Raw genomic sequence first — 21,633 nt, forward strand, 5'->3', positions numbered from 1 at the left:
AGAGAGCATACGGTGAAGGTCAATTTCTCAGGATGGTTAACAGCAGATCTATCGGTGTTCCTCTGCTGGATTTAATGGTACCTAGTTAAATGTATTTTAGAAGTCTAAAGTGCAGCTCCTTCAGCAACACCAAGGGTGAAAATTGCAGGTACTCGTGATTTCATCCTGATTGCCTCCTCCAAATTTTTATTGCTTCCTTTAAATGAAGGGGGAGAAAATCTTTCTGAAAGACTAAGTGGAGGAAACGTGTCCTCCTACTGAAGCAGTTTCATCTGCATCTCTGCTTCCATTAATTTACGTACAGCAAAAGCTCTAAGTTTAAAGAGATGATATTTGATCAAGGACACTTATTCCATTTATCTAATCCTTCTTTAAGCCATCGGTGTATGTGGAGGAGACATTTAAAATTCCCCAGCAGTCATTGCTCTCCTGCATGCAGTCAATTTAAGTTTATGGATCGGGCGATGGAGGGAAACTGATTCTTACTTTGGCCTCCCCAGCCTAAATCCAAAAGATACAATGCCATTTGTGACTGGCAGCTCTTTCATTTTTTTTTTAAATGCAGAGCAACAGAGCAAAAACCCAAGAATCAGTCTAGAAAGGGGTTTTTCATCTGTCTTTGTGTATGAAGGTCTTCTCTTCCTCTCTGAAAGCATCTGGATTTGATGACATCACCATGAAAGAAACATATATTTGTTAAAATTCCACTCATCTACCAGGCGTGAAGAATCGAGACCACAGATTCCAGTTAAGGTGATTTATTGCTCCAGCTTGTACACAAAAATCTAGCCAACTAATAGTCAGCAGAAAATAATGTTAAATATGAGTCAGCAGAATTCAAGGGGGGGGGGTTGGATTTAGATTTGTGGGAACGACGATGCCAGGCTGATTACTCATTTGACTCCACCCTCAGGCTCTGCCTGATCTTCGATGCCATCTTTCTTTTTCCTGAAGTACGCGGTGGCATAATGCTACTCTAGTCCTCTAACTTTATCCTCCCAATAACATGATTGGATAGGCTGGATTGAAGGATTTTAAGAAGAGACTGGACAGCCACTTGTCTGAAATGGCAGAGGGTCTCCTGCTTGAGCAGGGGGTTGGACTAGAAGACCTCCCAGGTCCCTTCCAGCTCTATTCTGATTGACTGAGAATGAAGGCTGGGTTTATTCAAGAAGTTGAACTGTGACTATACCGTTTGCGGTTCTAAGAGTTACCCAGGCCTGGATCTGTGGTTGTTTGCTGATTTGGTGCATTGTGCAAACTCAAGCTATTGGATGAATTAACAAAATCATCATTAACGAAGCATTTGTTGTCACACAAACATAGTCCTTTAGCTTCTCTCAGGAAACCTCCTGCACAAAGCTGTGTTTAAAACGGGATCTCTTATCATCCTAGTCTAACATTTTGAAATGAGGTTGGTTGCAAATTTGAGAGGGAGCAATGAAATGGTTTAAAAAGATGAAATCACAGGTCTTTACCCTCCTTACACACAGAGCTACCCCACGTACAGAAAGCAAACCGTAAATCAGCTAAAGCAATAAAGAGCTTTCCCTCCTCCTCAAGTACTTTCCATAATGTCTGGTAACTCCTTCTTGCTTTTAAATAAATCTCTTCTGGGCACTCAGGATTATTTATGACACTTTTCCTAGCCTTTTGCAAAACTGGCATTTAGGACAATCCGCAGAGCTAGGAGCATCACGGCAACGTAACTATTCATTTGGTTTGATTTCTGGATTTAGAAATGAGAAAACAGGCCGTTTTTACAACAGAGCTCAGATAGCTCCAATCAAATATAATCGAACCTTATCCTGTTTGATCATCAGTTGCTTAATCCACGTTTATCTGCTCTCAGAAAATTTGAATTGCTCTTCTCGCTCCCCAAATAAGCGCAAATTGTCCGACAAAAGAGGAATGAATCTCAGTTTGGTCTCTGTTCTCTCTCTTTGCTTTTGATGCTTAACCCTAGTGGTGTTGGGTGTGAGGAATCAGGACCACACCCTGAGTTCCAGTTAAGATGCTTTATTGACCATGCCTGTTCACAAGAATCTAATCGACTAAGGCAAAAAAAGGAAGAGGGTCCCTGCAGATTTTATTCCGCTAGTCATTGCTGACTCTAGAGGTCAATGCTTATCTCCGTTTCAAGGCCATTGAGCTAGCACTGTCCGAAGACATTTCCACAGTCACGTGGCCAGCATGATATCACAGAGCACTGTTACCTTCCCACCGAAGTGGTACCTATTTATCTACTCACATTTGCATGCTTTCAAATTGCTAGGTTGGCAGGAGCTGAGGTGAGGACAGGAGCTCAACCCTGTCACATGGTGCTTGGGTCTCAAACCTGGGCTGCCGGCTTTCCAGCTGACAAGCCCAGCATCTTAACCACCTAGCCACCATGCCGCCCGACTGTTAACTAAGTCAACTAAGGTCAACACTACATTGGCACTAGGTAAGAGTCAACGGAATTCAAGGGGGATTGGACTTGGATTGTTTGGAGAATGAAGGATGCCAGGCTGATGATCTTCTTGACTCCATCCACCAGGCTCTTCCTGCTCTTCTCCTACACCGAATTTTCACCTACTCTCTGATCAATCCAAAGATTACCAATAGAAAAGAATATCAGTAATACTGCTTTACTAGCACTGGTGATGTTACCTAGTTTGCTAATGAAATGTGTGCAAGAAAACAGTCAAGCTCAGAGACCATCATAGCCCCACTGATCCAAAGATTGATGGTGCCACATCAGAATTGCTTGATTAGGGACCTCAAATCTGTACATAAACTGTACAGAAACATCCAGATATTGTTACAAGACCGATTTTCTTTTATGACAGAGAGAAATTAAATAAATGGGAGATTGGAAAGCAATAATCAACAAGCATGGATTAAGTCAGAACCAGGAAACATTTTTTCTATTGATTGTATTTCTCAGAAATTTTATTTCTCCTTCAGGTTTGTTTATTGAATGGAATTAGTCTGATTTGGAAAGGCAATTCATTTTTGGGGGAGAGGGGGGAGGACTTTCTATTCAGAAGCAAAAATTCCCTGAATGATCAGTTTGATTCAGAGGCAGATAATCTGATTCCATAGTTGGATTTATTGTCCAATTTGGCGATTTGATCCAATTGCCTTCAAAGTGAACTTTCAAGCTGAACCTTCTTGTAACCCTAGTAATCAAATGATGGGATTTGATTTTAATTAAAAATGAAATGGAAATGAAATCGAATTTAGCTTTTGTTCTGATCCATTTTCTTGTAATGCATCCTATAATGATTGAACAATGAGATTTTATGTTTTGTCTATTGATAAGAGAAGAGATATGGGAACAAGAGATCTTTTATTAAAATATTACCGAAAGTAATACGTTGTTTGTTCTTGTGTGGAGGAAGGGAGGAATCATTTGTCCGTGTGTGTGTGTGTGTGTGTGTGTGTGTGTATGTGTGTGTACACACACAAACACAGTACCTACATACCTACAGATAGAAATATATAGAGATAGAAATAGAGATAGAGACACATACACACAATATATACAAACATGCCTGTATGTATTCTTTTTCTCTGCAAATTTTTATTTTTTACTTTTCATATTCTTCCTAGTTTCTATTAGTTTTTTATCCTTTTAGTGGTAAACTTTAATAAAAAATTATTATAAAAAAGAAGAATGGGTGGCTGTTGGCTAATAAAAAGTTATGAATTCCAGTTTTATTTTTTTTATACATAGGAAAATCTTTGGGGACAAAGATCAGTTGGGTTAATGCAGAAGAAACAACTCAATGAAATTTCTGATGCGCCCAGCAAAACAGGGCAAAAGTTTTTTTGTGATTGTCGTTCAAAATTGGAATCAGCAGCTGCTTGCCAGCCACAGGGGGGGTGATGATGTCATATCGTCACCAGAGGCAATGGGCTTTGGGACTTGATTTCCCCTGCAAAATATTTAAGTGAATTAAACCAACGGGACCTCATACTGCAGTTTTTCTTTAGTCCCTAAGCAAAAATCAATGGAAAAAGGCATCCCAGTTTGGTTATTGTTGAATTTTGCTGTTGTGTTGGCGCTGGGATTCCTTCCACATGTATGTATATGCAAGATGGCTTCAGAAAGAGTACAATGCCTCTTGCTGGATACCCCCATGTATTAAAGCTATGTACTTGGAAGGTATAACGTCTACTTTGATGCCAAACTAAGATTCTTTCAAGAGAATTTGGGTCATTCTCTCAACTCTTCTTGAAAAATGGGAACATTAATTCTACCCTACTTTCTTCTTCCCCTTCAAAGAAATGTATTGCTTTAGTTGGGAAAAAAAACCCCATTGAATAGCATCTTAGAGACTGGGATTTCATTTGATGGGATCTGCCATTCTGCCCTGTTTTCCCCATTCCTCTCAAAAGGCTGATCTCAGCGTTCTGTAAAATTGTTGATGGTTTTTTACTCCCACCATTGGATTGTGCCGTGTACAGTATTTTATAGCTGGCTCTCTAGAAGATTTAAACACTCTGATCACAATGCAACCACCCTCAAGTTTCTCTCTCTCTCTCTTTCTCTCTCTCTCTCTTTCTCTCTCTTGCTTAGTTGCTTCTGCAGAAAATAATAAATGGAGGGAGGATCTGTGCCTAACTCTCATTTCCCCCCACAATGCCTGTGTGTCTGAAAAGACCTTTCATGAATTCAGATGAACACTTGAGTGTTGAGATCAGGGTAGAGGATGGAGAAGAGAGTTTATTTGTCGTAGAGGGCTTTACATGGGGATGACTTTTGGGGAGCTGACAAGCACCCTGGGATATCATGGTAGCTTTACAGCAGGGGTGTCAAACTCAATTTCACTGAGGGCCGCATTAGCATTGCGGTTGCCCTTGGGGGGGCGGGGGGGTGGCCAGGGTGGGTGCGGCCTACTGGGTGGGTGTGAAGTGGCTGTGGCCTATTGAGTGGGTGTGGCCAGCTCTACATCGTTCGCGTCAAGGGTGCCTGTGGGGGCCTGGGCAGGAGTGGGACAGATCTGGGGGTCTCTGGCAGAAGGGGGTGGGACCAGGGCAAGCGCCAAGGCATGGTCCACTGGAGGAGCCTCACTGTTCCTCTCAGGCCATGGGGGGGCTGGATGATGGTGTGAGCTGCCTGGAGTCCTGGACAGCAGAGGTCAAACACCCAGCCTGACCCTCGAGGACCCGTGGCACCAAGCCCAGCCCCACATCCCCAAGGGGGTGCCCAGCTGCTGCTGTGCTTGCTCTCCTTAGCCAGATTGCTCATGATGGGTACGAGGGCCAAGTCAGAGGGAGGCCCATTCCTTCTCCATGGGAGGAGACCCAGCTTTGTATCCAAAGCTTTCTTAGCAATAGGATGGGAGAACCCCAGGATAGGCCAGGAGGAGGGGGCAAGGGGATGGTGAAAGGGCAGCAGGGCAGGACTAAGGCAGGACTGCCCTCAGACCCTCCCTCTTCTTCTTTCCTTCTTTCCTTTTTTCTTTCCTAAGTACAGAGTGGTGGGAAAATATTTGAGATGAGGGAGAGAGAAAAACAGGCAAGAAACGCAGCCAGGGCCAGGGCCAAGGCAGTGGGGGCCGTTCCCTCACTGTTTCCAGGATGGCTTTGCGGGCCACATGAAACCACTTTGCGGGCCACATCTGGTCCCCGGGCCTTGTGTTTGACGTGTCTGCTTTACAGCCTGCCGTGAAGGAAATCTCTGTCTTAATGCAGCAATCCAGAGTGTCATGCCTGGAAGATCATGGTCAACGTGCCAAGATCTCTTCCATTTGATCACCCAAAGCCTCATCATCCAAAATGCAATATCACCTCTTAATTATTAACGTCCAGCACTCATGCACTCATTTGTCTACAAGACCTATAAGACAACATAAGATGGATGATTGTAGGAGAAGAGCAAGCAGAGTTGGGGAGCGGAGTTAAGTGTGTTATCAGCCTAGAATCGTCGATGGCGTGGTGGTTAGAATATAGAAGGGCAGGCTAAGTCCGCTCACTGTCTGGGGTTTGACCCTCACCAGCTCAAGGATGACTCAACCTTCCATCCTTCCGAGGTCGGTAAAATGAGGACCCAGATTGTTGGAGGCAAGAGAAAGACTCTGTAAACCGCTTAGAGAGGGCTGTAAAGCACAATGAAGCGGTATATAAGTCTAAGTGCTATTGCTATTGTTATTGTTATTGACTCAGCCTTCCATCCTGCCAAGGTTGGTAAAATGAGGACTCAGATTGTTGGGGGCAAGGTGCTGACTCTGTAAACTGCTTAGAGAGGGCTGTAAAGCACAATGATAATAATAAAGTTGGAAGGGACCTTGGAGGTCATCAAGTCCAACCCCCTGCTCAGGCGGGAAACCCTCTACCATTTTGGACAAATGGCTGTCCAGTCTCTTCTTAAAAACTTCCAATGTTGGAGCATTCACCGCTTCTGGAGGCAGGTTGTTCCCCTGGTTAATTTTTCTAACTGTCAGGAAGTTTCTCCTTAGTTCCAGGTTGCTTCTCTCCTTGGTTAGTTCCCATCCGTTGCTTCTTGTCCTGCGGTATATACGTTTAAGTACTATTGCTAGTGCTATCTCGTCAACTCATGCACACAGGATCTGACTTCTTAGGCTAGTAGAATTTGGAGGTGGGCTTTGAGGGCTGTAAAGCGGCGTATAAGTCTAAGTGCTATTGCTGATCCTTTGCGCCTGACAGTGGCATAATTCATACCCCCACGTTCCACCCCGAACATACCAGTATTTCAATCTTTCTATTTTTGTTTAAGCAAGATGACGAGTGGGGGTTGGGGGTGGGAAGGGGGGAAAATGTGGTTGCGTGCTGGCTGGGTTGGGGCTCGTTAATTTTTAATCAACCTTTATTTGCCACGGCTTTAGAAATGAACTGTTACTAATGGCTAGTCATATGTCAGTCTAATGAATGGGATACAGATTTCCATTAAAATAATAAAATTACTTTGTTGGGAGATGTGTTACATTGCGGTGGCACAGAGCCCAAGCAATTACGGGCACTGCCTGTGCCTGCTGCTCTGACGCCTGTTTATTTTTTAAAAAAGTCTTTAAAGGAAAGGAAATCTGAGTGTCAGGCTCAAATAACCAGGAACAGGAGCTGAGTTCGAAGCACCAAGGGTTCATTCTTGCCACCTGTACTGCTTCTGGAGGCAGGTTGTTCCACTGGTTAATTGTTCTAACTGTCAGGAAATTTCTCCTTAGTTCTAGGTTGCTTCTCTCCTTGGTTAGTTTCCATCCGTTGCTTTTTCTCCTGACTTCAGGTGCTTTGGAGAATAGCTTGACTCCCTGTTCTTTGGGGCAGCCCCTGAGATACTGGAAGGCTGCTATCATGTCCCCCCTTGTCCTTCTCTTCATTAAACTACACCTACCCAATTCCAACAACCGTTCCTTATATGTTTTAGCCTCCAGTCCCCTAATCATCTTTGTTGCTCTTCTCTGCACTCTTTCTAGAGTTAAGGGGAAGCCCGAGTCACGTAACCGCATTACTAACAGTTGCAAATATTCACTTAACAACTGGGGCAAGAAAGGTTGTAAAAAGGGGCAAAACCTGCAACAACGATCTCTCTTAGCAGCAGAAATTTTGGGCTCAATTGTGGTTGTAAGTTGAGGAGTACCTGCATGCTTCTCTAATTTACTCTCCATTACTCCTAGATAGGGTGACGATTGATTCCAAAACCTAAGAATAGCTAACTATCTTCTGTGAAAGAATTCAGTTTCCAGATTGGAATTCCATGATGCTTCCTTCGAAGTGCACTCAGAGCAAGTCCAGGGCCACTCCGTGGTCCTCAAAAGCGTTGTGCACGAACCCAGTTCTCCAAAGTTATCACCCCATTATTATTTTCCATGCTTCGACGCCAAAAACACAGTGTATTTGACACAGATGCGCTGCAAGCCGGTTTACAAGCAGCATTCTTCCGTTTCTCTCTTGTACAGGAGTGAATCCTTCTCCTAAGATTGGAGTTTTAGGTCTTAAGTTTTCCCAGGAATTTTTCTGCCTCCAGGTTCCTCAAGCATGGCCTGCTACCATCTTGCGGATTAATCAATCATGATAGCATCTCTGTCTGTTTTTTCTTAAACCAGGATTTGGCAAAAAACAAAAATGGGGAAGTCCAGCCATCTTTGAAAAGCCATCCAGTTTGTTTGTTTAATTAGGAAAGGCAGTTGAGCCATGCACTGTGGCAGATGTTGCTCTGTGTAACGTAATAAGTAAGTGTCTTTATGGGACCTGCTAGGCGTGCTGAACTTTCCGTTTAGCAGATGGCAAAATATTAAAGTGACAGGGAGATAATTTAGTTGATGGAGTCCTATGGACCTTGACTAGGTAGCATGGAAAGATGGATCGTAGTAGTCTAGAAGGGAGCAGGTGGCTTCTGGCTTTTGCTGGTTTGTTTTCTTAAATACAGCCTGAGGTTCAAAGAATGAGCTGAAGCTCTTGCTAGTGGATCTTGTGGCTGATGTCTTCTGAACCTCGAGAAGGAAATTCTTGGGAGAACTTTTGTTGACCTTCTTCCTGCTCGCCTCTGTTTGATCTTTCTGCTTGGAAGGTCTGAGCAAGCCCTCTGCATGTTCTGAGATCCTACAGAGAAGTCCAACATTAGCTTGATGGGGTGGAACGTAGTCTGGATTCCCAAGGTGGGAGGGACTGCATTCCAGAGGAACAAAAGACAGCAAAACTTAAATAGTTTAGGCGGGAAGAAGAAAGTTAAGACTGCTCGTCCCTAGAAGTTCTCAGAGGATACATTTAACGGGGCAAGTAGTTAACGGTGCTTTAGTTTGGCAAGAAATCTGTGTATAGGTGACGCAGAATAAAAGAAGTTCCTTAGAACAGGGTCTCCGACCTCGGCAACTTTAACTTTTCAGAAAAGTAAAATAAAAGCCCAAGTCAGAAAAAGTTCCAAGCTTCCTGAATTAGATAAGTGTGAATGTCAGGGAGATTATAAAGTATGAGGAAAGCATCAGGCTGATGGATCACAGTGGGGTTTCGCCTGCCTTCCAAACATCTCAGCTGCTGCGCCTACAAATTCAACTTCATAAATAAAAGATATGCGTGTGTGTGTGTCCGTGTTTAAAAAGTACCCTTTGCTCCTTTTTTGGCATACTTCCTCAGTTGTTTACTTTCCCTGATGACAGCCTTACATCTGAAGCAGGTCCAGCTTTTCCTCTCTAATGTTACAGTCTACTTTTCACTACCTACACCAGCATTTCTCAGCCTTGGCAACTTTAAGATGTATGGATGTATGAACTTACTTCAAACCCCAGAATTCCCCAGTCAATCGAGCTGGGAGAGTGGAGGGGAAGAGGAGAGAGAGGAGGGGAGAGGAGGGCTAAAATATATTTTAAACTTCTGCTAGGATTAAAGAAGTAGGGAGCAAAATGTAGATTTCCTTGTAGAGTTCTTGGTGCTCTCTGAGCTTGGCTGTTTGCTTGCAGGTTTTTCATTACCCAACTAGGTAACACTATCAGTATGAGTGTGGAGTTTTCCCTGTTTATATACAATAGCTTGCTCTCGCAGGGTTGGTGAGAGTGTGGTTTTTCTGCTTGGTAGTTCCTTAATTTGAGTTTTGTTTTCTGCTTGATCGTTTGTCTGGTGTTAATCCCTGCTTATCTGGTGTGTGGTCTGGTGAAGGAGAAACATTCTGGCCTTTTTGTAACACTGAAGATGTTACCTAGTCTGGTAACGAAACGTCTACAAGCAGACTACTAAGTTCAGAGAGCACCAAGGACTCCGCAATCCAGCCCCAAGCTACATGAACCTGTGGCCTAGAGGTTAATACAACTGCCTAACATGCAAGCTGCCCAGGTTCAAATCTCGGAAGGGCATGGCTAGCTGTTGAGAGCCAAATAGCTCGAAATAGCTATACTAGTCTCCCTTTAACTCATTGTCAGCATATACAGGTATATATATTAACACAGCTTAGGGTCTGATGGGGTTTGGTTTCTTCTGAATCCTGGCCTTCAAAGAAGATGCTGCTAGGAGGAAAAATGATTGGCAAGGGCGCAACAACAGCAGTCGATAGTAAGCATGGGATATTTTGCAGCAGCTGCACTTTCACATTTTAGCATGCGCACGGGAGCATGCCTTGCATGGCTCTGTGCTAATTCCTCATGCCTTCAAGATTTGACATTGTTTTGGCAAAGAGCTTGATGCAATTATCAGACTCAATTTCAGTTGCAGAAGGGGGAAGCAGGAGAAGTCTGTCAGGCTTCAAGTCTCAAGTGATGGATGAATTATCCAGGCTATATGGATTAATTATCTTTCTCCCTTTCCCCATAATAATAAGGATGAGCTCACCTCTGGTTTGCTGTTGATTGCTCCGCAGGCTTGCTCTTTTAATCCTTCTTCTCAAATCTGGCTTGACTGGAAAAATGCCTCACTCAATAGATCTGCCTTATGTTGAGTCAAGTTCATTGTCCTTCTGGTTGTTAGCATCCTATGTTGAGGAAGACCTTGTGTTGGGTCTTGCAGCACTATGGGTCAGGCTCAACCATCTAGAACAGGGGTGTCAAACTGCCGGCCCATGGGCCGGACACATCATGTGGAAGGCGCTGGCAAAATTGTCCCGATACGTGACGTCATGAGTTTGAAATGTCTGATCTAGAACCGCTCACGGACAGGCTCAAGTAGATACAGGTAGTCCTTGACTTACAACAATTCTTTTAGTGACCGTTCGAAGTTAAACGGCATTGAAAAAAGTGACTTATGACTGTGTTTCACACTTACAACCATTGCAGCATCCCCATGGTCACGTGATCAAAATTCAAATGCTTGGCAACCGACTCCTATTTATGACGGTTGCAGTGTTCTGGGGTTTTGCAATCCCTTTTGGTGACCTTCTGACAAGCAAAGTCAGATTCACTGAACAACCAGGTTGCTAATTTAATAACTGCAGTGATTCACTTAATAACTCTGACCAGGTTGTAAAATGGGTCAAAGCCCGCTTAGCAACTGCCTTGCTTAACAATAAAAATTGGGGGCTCAGTCGTGTTTGTAAATTGAGGACTACCTGTATTATATTGTATTACATGAATCTCACCAGATTGTCTACCTTCCCTTGGCAGATATAGACATGAGGATTTGACCCCAGACATCCCCCCCTCTTAAACAGATTCTAAACTGGAATATCTCTTTACTCCCTCTAAAGGACCCCTCCCCTTCAGCTAGTGTTTCCACCACATTCCCCTCTCTAGACATGCTCTCTCCTTTTTCCTCCTCTCCTTTGCTACACCAGCCCAATGAATTGTGGCTTCTCTCCTTGATGAGTTTCCATCTATTGCTTCCTCTCCCGCCACCAGGTGCTCTGGAGAATAGGTTGACCCCCCTCCCTCTTCTTTGTGGCAGCCCCTTAGATATTGCAACATTGCTATCATGTCTCCCCTGGTTCTTCTTTTCATTAAACTACACATACCCAATTAACAAGGGGAAATAAAAGTGATAAGAGGATTATTCTTCTTCTTCTTTGTTGTGAAGCAGTTTTGTTTGTGTGAACGTGTGTCCTTTGGGAGGGATGTCTGGCTGATGTCCCTTGGCTTCATCCACAGATGCCCTTTTGAGCATCTTGCTTACGAGCAATACGGCTTTGGGATTATTTTTTGTGCTTCCTATAGGAGCATCGGACCGTTTGCATCACAGCGCATTGATCTAAATGCCAAGCCTTCCCAGCGGTGAAAATATTATGAAGGAGATTATGGGGAGCTGATTTTTTTTGGTCTTCTTGGCTGGCATTTTCCCCATCCTTTGTTTTATTTCTGGCTGAGATCAACTATTTGCCTTCCTCCCCCTCCTCCTCCTCCTCCTAGCGTTTGGTGATTGGGGGGCTCACTGCAACCCAGATCAGCACAGATAGCTTGAAAGAAAATTGGAGCCTGTAGGCTTATTGAGAAAACCCCACTGGTTCCAGGAACGCTCTCCCTTTAAAGGGCGCAAAGGCTTTGCAGTATTAAGTTGACAAGTGGTTGCTACATTTTTATGAGCTCCCATTAGTGCTGTCACTCAAAGACAGAAGTAGATCCTGTTTTCCACAGCGAGATCTTCTTCTGCACCTTATTTTGTTACTGCGAGGAGGGAGGAGATGCTGAAAACGACCTTGCTTTGATCCTGACATCACTCTAATCTCCTTGAAGCCCACCCCCCCCATGTCTTCATCCGCAATCCCAACAAAGGCAGAGAAGCTGCAGAAACGACGCTTAAGAGAAAGAAAAGTTGCTTGAATGCCCAAACTGGGGAGGGTGTTCCCTTGCATTTAGTCCCCGAGGGAGGGAATTTTTATTATATTTTATTAATCGCTACCCCGAACATTCTTGGCAGGTGGAAAAGTGAAATAGAAATAATAATAAGACTCAAGGGAAGGAAGGTATGAATTAAGGGTCATGCGTCACACTAAGCCATAATTAGAAGAGAATATTTGTAGCTCAGGGCTGAACTGTGGGGTCCTTGGTGCTCTCTGAGCTTGGTGGTTTTCTTGCAGATGTCTCATTATCCAGCTAGGTAACATCATCAGTGCTAGAAGGGAGTGGGCTTTGTGAAGTGGAAGAGAAGGAAAAGGAAGAGAGCTGTGGGGTCCTTGGTGTTCTCTGAGCTTGGTTGTTTTCTTGTAGACCTTTCATTACCAAACTAGGTAACCTCCGTGCTAGTAAGAGAATAGATTTGGCTCTAATTTTATATACAAGTGCCCTGCCCTGTCAGTGTTGGTGGGAGTGGATTTGCTGGTTCCTTGACTGGGTCTTGTTAACTTTAACTTGTTTATCTGAGTTGGCAGTTTCCTGATTGTGGGTCGAGTGTTAATCTTGGATTTAATCTCTTGTCATTGCTAGTGAGGAACATGGGCAGACTCGACCATAGTTTCATTAGAGAATTTCTGGAAGCCTGGCACTCAGACAAATTGGCTATCAACAGGCCCATAGAGATAAGCAACATCTACATACCATTCAAAAGAGACAAGCAAAAAGCCAAAAAGGAAACAAAAAGACCTAAACACCTCCTCGCCAGCAATCGACATGTGCTAGTACTGATGATGTTACCTAGTTTGGTAATGAAACATCTTCAAGAGAAGAACCAAGTTTAGAGAGCACCAAGGACCCCGTAATCTTCTAATTCTGATCTGTTGACCAAGCTATCTAGATCTGATGTACACAGAGGGCACAATGATAAATTATCATTTACTAGTCACAATGACTCTCTTTGTCCAGGCAAATTCCTACCTTTGGAGTTGTCCAAGGTACTGGTTTTTTCTAACAATTAGCTGATTAACCTAGCTATCTATATAACAACAGACAGGATGCCACTTTTTGATGAAGCCAAATGTCTAATACAATGCACAATAGATACAACTTTATTTTGGCTTAATACATCTGCCAAACATTTTGCCCTTGCTCTTGTTGAGCTGTACAAATGTCAAAAGCATGTAACCTTGGGTCATTTAAAAAAAAGCCTTAAAAATTATTATGTGACACAAAATGTATGTAATTCTTCCAACCTCTGGTAAATCCAGGAGAGGAAGGGAAGAGAAACATTATATGACTATGCTGGAGAAGAAGGCTTGGGTTACAAGAAAGGTGCTGCTCAATGCAATGTGTCCTTTCTTTATAAATGTGACCGCCACAGTCACAAGCGGTCTCCAGTCAAGATTCCTGTGCAATGCTAATGAAAGTTGATGATTAGAATCAAATATTTAGACTATCCCAATATTCAGATAGCTATTATTTTGGGTCCTCATTTGCTGGTTTGATCTGTCAGCATTATTAAATGACCCATCTCGGGGAGAAGATTACATAGCTGAGTGGCCTGGAATTCCTAATGGGAGACTTACATGCATGAACAAAGAAATCTTCCAATTGCTAAAAGGCAACTTTATAAAAATAGAATCATTTTATTATGCATGAGAATTAAAAAGAGAAAAATAACAAAATGATAGAAAAGAGGAAAGAAAGAAAAATAAGAATATAGTAAAGAAAAAGAATATCTATCCATCCATCCATCCATCCATCCATCCATCTATCTATCTATTTATCTATCTATCTATCTCTATCCCTATCTCTCTCTCTCTCTCTCTCTCTCTCTCTCTCTCTCTCTATCTATCTATCTATCTATCTCTATCCCTATCTCTCTTTCTATATTGTCTGTCTGTCTGTCTGTCTATCTATCTGTCTATCTATCTATCTATCTATCTATCTATCTATCTATCTATCTATCTATCCTATCTAATCTTATTTAATACTTTTTCTGCTCACTTCCAAGTTAGTCAATTCTTCATTTTTCTGGGTTCAGTTGTCTTATATAGAAAAACTCTTAAATGAGAACCAAGATTCCTCTCCTTTGTTTTTTTTTCTCCCTCCCTTCTCTTTCCTCCCCTCCCCTCTTATGAAATTAAGCTGAAAGCCGATAGAAGCTGGGCCAAAGGCTTATGTACCCCCAAGGCTCCAGTTTAAAAGACGATGCATTGAGTGATGGAAAAGGCCCTGAGTTTTTTGTTTCGTTGTTTCTTTGAAACCCTGAATATGTACTGCTGGCTGGATAAAAGGCCTTTTTTTAAATATACAGCCCCCTTCCTATCTTCTTGACGGTTCCTGCTATTGCCTCTTCAATCATCTCTACACACTGGTGCCTTTCACACCCTTACAATCACAGGTCTACAAAATGGGGTGTCATTCTTTAGAAGGGGGGAGTCACACCTTAGGCCCCCCAAACCCGCCCTCCCATGCTTTAGAAAGAGTTAAATCAATCCCACTGCCAGCTTGGCATAATTAGTGGTTAATAGCTAGAGACCAAGTTTCCACGCTGTAAATTGTTTCTCTATTGATCTGAGTTTGCGTCGTCAGCAATCTGGAATGGCTGAACTTTGAAATGCTTAATTCAGCCCTATTCAGCCGATAATTTTGTTTTTATCCTCCCAAACATAAATGCCTTGCCTCACTCTATTTTTCCTGCAAGTAATAAAATCAATTAAAGCTATCTTCATTTCCCCCACCTCCTTTCCCAACCACCCCCCTAATCTAGACGTAGCCTTTTCGGTTTGGAGACATTTGCAAATGTCAGCATGTTCCAAGTCTTTTCTTTTTTGGGGAGAGAGGATGTTTTAAATTCAACGCTCTTGCATTCAAAGAATAGAACAGAATAGAAACCAGGGAAATTGGGAGGACAATCTGAAGTTATTGTTGAAGGGAAGGTTAACATATCCGTTGTGACCATTTCCAGGTACTGTGATTATGTATTTATTTACTGGAGTTTTATCCCACCTTTCACAGAGTCACAAACTTGGAAGGGGTCTTGTAGGTCATCTAGTCCAACCCCCTGCTCATGCAGTTGGCTTTCATGGCTAAGGCGGGACTAAAACTCCCCATCTCCTGGTGATTGGCCCAAAGTCACCCAGATGGCTTTCATGCTGAAGGCAGGACTAGAACTCACTGTCGCCTGGTGATTGGCCCAAAGTCCCCCAGTTGGCTTTCATGGCTAAGGCTGGACTAAAACTCCCCATCTCCTGGTGATTGGCCCAAAGTCACCCAACCGACTTTCATGCTGAAAGCATACTAGAACTCATTGTCTCCTAGTTTCCAGCCTGATGCCTTAACAGCTAGACTAAAGAGGCTCCCATTGAGGATTAAGGATGCTCAAGGACTTTATCTGGGTCTTTTACAGAGAATTGACCTCATCCAAGCCTCCTGGAGAAATGGATGGATCCAAGCACAATATCAAACAATATATGCAAATTTTGAAAACAGTTTAGGGAGAAATTTAAGGATACAAATATAGAAGGGGCAAGAAAGGCCATCCCCCACAAAGCTAGCTGTGAATGTAAGTATTTAAAATATTTCCCTTTTTAAAATGTGAAAACAGGGCACATCAGACTTGCAAATGAGCCTATATGAAACTGACAAGGACCGGGAGAAATTTAATGTGTGATTGGATGAGATGTAATTGCTGCTGGAGAGCTGCAGGGGGGAAAAAAATCCATACAATTTTAAAGATTAAAATTCAAATACAACCGCTAACCTTGAGCGCCTTTCCTGAAAACCTTGACCTGGGCCCACAGTATATACTACACCGTGCTGTTTAACACCCTGGATATAGAGGATGGACCACAACTGGCCAAGTTAATATATAATTACGGTTAAATAAACCTCCCTGTTGCCTAACAGCCTTTGTCCTTACAGATGAAATGGTCCTTTCTCTCCCCAGTTTTCCCACTGACAAATAGAATTGGGGTGTATGTGTGTTAGTGGCTATAACAACAACAACAACAATAATAATGTTGGAAGGGACCTTGGAGGTCATCTAGTCCAACCCCCTGCTCAGGCAGGAAACCCTATACCATTTCAGACAAATGGTTGTCCAGTTTCTTCTTAAAGACTTCCAGTGTTGGAGCATTCACCACTTCTGGAGGCAGGTTGTTCCATTGGTTAATTGTTCTCACTGTCAGGAAGTTTCTCCTTAGTTCTAGGTTGCTTCTCTCCTTGATTAGTTTCCACCCGTTGCTTCTTGTCCTGCCTTCAGCACTTTGGAGAATAACTTGACTCCATCTTCTTTGGGGCAGCCCCTGAGTTATTGGAAGATTGCTATCATGTCCCCCTTCATCCTTCTCTTTGTTAAACTAGACATTCCCAATTCCAGCAACCGTTCCTTATATGCTTTAGCCTCCAGTCCCCTGATCATCTTTGTTGCTCTTCTCTGTACTCTTTCCAGAGTCTCAACATCTTTTTTACATCGTGGTGACCAAAACTAGATGCAATTTCCATATTGCTGTTCATCTGACTTATACCCTACAGGCTGTCCTCAACTTAGGACTCCAACTGAGCCAAGAGCACTTGTGAAGTTCATCTTGCCCCATCTTGCCATCTTTTTTTTTTGCTACAATTGTTAAGCAAATGACTACAGTTGTTAAATGAATCACGTGGTCATTACGTGAAATTAAGTCCCCCCCATGACTTAACTTGTCTCGGAAGGTGGCAAATGGCGATCAGATGACCTCAGGATCCTGCATCCGTCATAAGTGCTTGCCTGTTGCCAAATGCCCGAATTTTGATCACGTGACCATGAAGATGCTGCAACAGCCGTTAAATGTGAACGACAGTAGTACATTGCTTTTTTTCAGAGCTGTTATATCTTTGAACAGTCACAAATGGCTATGAATCGAGGACTCCTCACCCCGACAATAAGCGGGTACATTTTAGTGACCTCCCAAACAACCGGCTTGTTTGAATGTGTTCCCCAAAAGTTGTATAGGAACCCCAGAGTTGTGGTACAGTTGGAGCTAAGACATACAGTACCAATATTTTAAGGAAAACAAAAAACAACATGGAATTGGTAGTAGTTCTCCCTCCCAACCCCCCCCCCAAAAAAAACTTTTTAAGGCTTTGAAATGCAACCCCAGAAACCAACAAGATTCCTAAAGGTTTTTCTCAGACCAAGAGTGAGGAAGTCGAAGTACCTAACACTTAAAAGAATAGTTTCAATTTACCCTTTTACTTAACATTCCTTTTTTTTCCTTGTTCCTTTCAATGTGCTGGCTTTGATTTTGTTTTGTTTTGTTTAAATGACTCTGAACGGTTTGGGAGCAGAAAATTGCTTCCAATAGATATGTTTCCAATACTGGAGATGGGAATTGAACTGGGTGGATGGCCATAAGATCCCTAGGCCCAATTCTGGGCTACCCACTAATTTTTTTCCATTCTGCCTTGCAATTGACTAGACTTGAAGAAATCGACCCTGTTTTTAACTCAAGAAACATGGCTCAGAGTTAAATTTTACGAATTTCAATTTATGGAAATGATAACAGCAATAATGACGCTTAACACAATATTGCCTGCCCCTAATTACTTTAGTGGGCAAACGTTTCCACGCTCCTTTCTCCCAGTTCAGAATTGGTTTTTGTAATAAATTTTAGTAGCACTGAACACCGTTAGATCTGGCGTTAACAATGACAAATGGTTTAGTCACTTTAACGGCTACAAGCTTTTGGGTGGCCCAATTCCAATTATGGAAGAAGAAAACTTAAATGCTTGCATCATAATAAAGCAAAAGAAAGGGTTTTTTTTTCTTCAAAAAATGCCCTACAGACTTTTTTTTTTTTAGCCAATACAGTGGGTTTCCGTCTCATGAGCAGCCTTTGGTGTTTCAGTGTTGGATTAAAATCTCAGGATAAGTGGTCCTGTGTTAATCATGCTATGGTTGTTAAAGGGGGAAAAAAAACCCTAAGAATTTTGGAGAAATGGGGGGGTGGGGGTGGGGAAATCCCACAGCTGCCTATTCATTAAGATCTATTCAGTTAAAGGTTTTTAAAAAAAGCAGAGCTGCACATCTGTTTAGTGAAAAGAGTCTCCCCACCAGCTTGTTATTATCCTGGTAAGTGTCTAATATACAAGGACTTCCTGTGAGTCACCAGGAAGACTTATGAAAGGGCTGCTTTATACCAAAATCTTTGAAAGCAACTCCTAGAATTAGGGATGCAACGGTCAAAACAGTTCCAATCTGTTTAAAGTAAAAACCTCTTTGAGTTGCCTTCAGTGTTATAACTTCACTGATGGAGGATAGATTAGATGGATGGATGGATGGATGGATGGATGGATGGATAGATAATAACGATGATGATGATGGAAGGAAGGAAGGAAGGAAGGAAGGAAGGAAGGAAGGAAGGAAGAGAAAAAGAAGGAAGGAAGGAAGGAAGGAAGGAAGGAAGGAAGGAAGGAAGGAAGGAAGGAAGGAAGGAAGGAAGGAAGGAAGCAGAGCTGGGGATGGAGTTAAGGGAGTCATTAGCCTGGAGTCATTGCGTTCCCAAAATGGTTTATGTCCAATCCCCCTTGAATTCCATTGACTCTTATCTAGAGCCAATGTAGTGCTGAACGTTAGTTGACCAGAGTCTTGTGTATATGCATGAGCAATAAATCAGCTAGATTGGAACTTAACGTGTGGTCCTCATTCTTCACACCTGACAATAGAAGTGTTTGCGATTGCTTTCATGTAAATTATGGTTTCTGATTTCCCCAAGGTAATCTATAGATTTTGGGATTCTTGATGGTTTCCCATCCAGGTAGAAAGCCGGTCTGACTCTGCTGAGATTTTGTGATCAGGCAACGTGGTCTGAAGTTTGGTTATTTTTTGTGATAGTCATGTCACCATTTTAATTACTTCAGAGCTTAATCCAGAGCTGAAATGAATGGTTATTATAAGCAAAGAAGACTGAATGAAATTCTATGCAGTATAAAATGAACTGAGCTAATTGCAAATTAAATACAGAGTAGTGATATAGCGATAGAAAGAATGAAGTGTCTAATTTATTGATCTTCAATGCCTTGCATCCTTTATTAGTCTTCATCTTCATTTGAGATTGGGTCCCCCCCCCAAAGTTTGATCTCCTTGGTAATTATATTATTGGCTAAACTTGGATTAAGTCTGCTTGAGTCCATTTTGACAGTGCTTTTTCACACAAGGGGAGAGTCACTTAATCTGATCGCTGAGTTAATCTATTTTCTGAGTCTGCACAATACTCAGAGAAAGCAAAGAGACTGAATAAGACACCATCCAGATATACAAACACAACACAACTAACCAACTTTACCTTTGGAGAATGTAGTTTGTCAAGACTTTAATTGACTCTATTTTTTTTTTTACGGTGCTGTGTATATATATATATTTCAAAAAGTGGTCAAGCTAGCTGGGGCCAATGGATCTTGAAGCCAAAAATAGCCACAAGCTCCCAGTTCCTGCTTTATATTAAAATCTAGTTTTCTTGATTTTCCTGTGCCAACCAGAAACCTTTTATGTAACATGTCCAGGTGGAGAAACTGGTGCAGGGTCAAGAATTTGGAGAGCTCGTTGCAAAGAACCAAAAGGTCAACTCAAGAGAAGATCCATTCTTCTAGCATCTGCATCTGGACAACTGAGGGCTTCAGGTGGCTGAGAAAGATGGACAAATGGAAAAAAGCAAATGAGACAGATAATCTTACACGAAGACAAAGGTAACTGACCTCAACTACAAACAGAAGTATTTCATACTCAGAATCGTATCCCCCTTTTAGAACCCACCATTGCTATCGCCATTCATGTATTTTTTGTACGAGATTTGTTAAGCCCATTTCAATATTTTTAATCGGGATTTTTTTTTGTTTTGTTGTTGTTGCCTGTTGCTCTTTTCTAACATCCCAAAGCCTGCTGGCCAGTTAATAAGAATGGGTTCCCAAGGCACCCTATTAAACCCAGTGCAATTTTTGCAGGATTTGTAAATGGACAGTGTCCTCTCTCTCCCTCTGCTCCTTCAAATGTTCTTCTGTTGATAAGAGATGAAGGGACCAGATAGAATGGTGATGGCGAACCTTTTAGAGACCGAGTGCCCAAACTGCAACCCAAAACCCACTTACGCATCATCGGGTGCCGGGTGGGTGTGGCCCATTGGCTTGGTGTGGCCCATTGGGTGGGCGTGGCTGCGGTGGTGATGTCAGACTGGGTGGGACTAAAAGGTTCAATCAATTCCAACTTTGCAAGATCTTTTTTTCCCCGCGAGAAGTTGAAATTGACTGACTGATTGAACCCCCCCCCTTTTTTTTTGCACACGGTGGCGGAGGCCTAAAGCGAAAAGATTTTATAAAACCCAGCTGAAGGCCTAGGACTAGGGTGATGGTGCGCATGCCCACAGAGAGAGCTCTGAGTGCCACCTCTGGCACCCGTGCCATAGATTCGCCACCACTGAGGTAGAAGTTCTCCTTTCTCCGTTTCCTGCTTTCTTGTGGTATGGTGGTTTTTCATGCTTGGCCTTCTTTTACACCTCCTCCAAAAGATTCTGGTCTGATACTTGAAGCCTTCGCCCACTTAAGAAGCTGCAGTGGTCATTGCAATTTGTCCTGAGCAGAGAGAAACTCATTTGGAAGGGAATTGGGTTTTTTTTTTCTCTTAATACACTTCAGAGGTCATCTATTTCTTCCTGAAGACTTGCTGTTCTGTCATTCCTTAGCAAACGGTTTGCATTGATAGTTGTGAAGGATCATTTTTTGCCTCAGTTTTTAAGGCCAGGGAAAAGTGAAGAATATGGAAAAGAAGGAAGGAAGAAAGGAAGGAAGGGAGGGGGGAGGAAGGAAGGGGAAGGGAAGAGAAGAGAGAAGAGAAATATAGAAGAGAAGAGAGGAGGAGGGAGGGAGGGAGGGAGGGAGGGAGGGAGGAAGGAAGGAAGGAAGGAAGGAGAAGAGGGAAAGGAAAGGAGGGAGAAAGGAAGAAAAGGGGGGAGGGAGGGAGGGAGGGAGGAAGGAAGGAAGGAAGGAAGGAAGGAAGGAAGGAAGGAAGGAAGGAAGGAAGGAAGGAAAAAAGGGTGAGGACACCAATTGCAAGTCTCTTTTTTTAGTGCCATTGTAATTCAGTCACTAAACAAATGGTTGTAAGTTGAGGACTACTTGTATCATAAACAACTTTAAGAAAATCCAGATCAGTAGGATATTGGCCTTCCAATACAGACAGTAAAATGAAACTAGATATTTTTTTTAAATGGATCAAGAGAGCTGGACAATCAAAGCATTGTGATGGACAGAATTCTGTGTTTAATATGCCACTTTGGCTCAATTAAGCCAATTAACAATTGCCTGCAGGCTGTAACTACAAATCCGTGAAGTCGTTTGAGTACATCTTTCAGGAGAGACATCAGTCAGGGTTGGACAAGCACTGCTCTCTCTCTCTCTATACAGTACA

The 21,633-nt window shown here is 42.7% G+C and overlaps 1 long non-coding RNA gene across 1 annotated transcript in view; it reads left to right on the forward strand.

Moving 5' to 3' along the window:
• Positions 1-21,633, forward strand: part of LOC120315869 — a 75,091-nt gene that overhangs the window by 39,725 nt on the left and 13,733 nt on the right. The window contains exon 4 of the long non-coding RNA XR_005558805.1: positions 19,737-19,919. This is a non-coding gene — a long non-coding RNA (uncharacterized LOC120315869). The remainder of the gene's footprint in view (positions 1-19,736; positions 19,920-21,633) is intronic.

The sequence above is a fragment of the Crotalus tigris genome, unplaced genomic scaffold, assembly GCF_016545835.1.
Source record: "Crotalus tigris isolate CLP2741 ecotype Arizona unplaced genomic scaffold, ASM1654583v1 scf7180000019173.45859301935:6455823, whole genome shotgun sequence".
NCBI classification, from domain to species: Eukaryota; Metazoa; Chordata; class Lepidosauria; order Squamata; family Viperidae; genus Crotalus; species Crotalus tigris.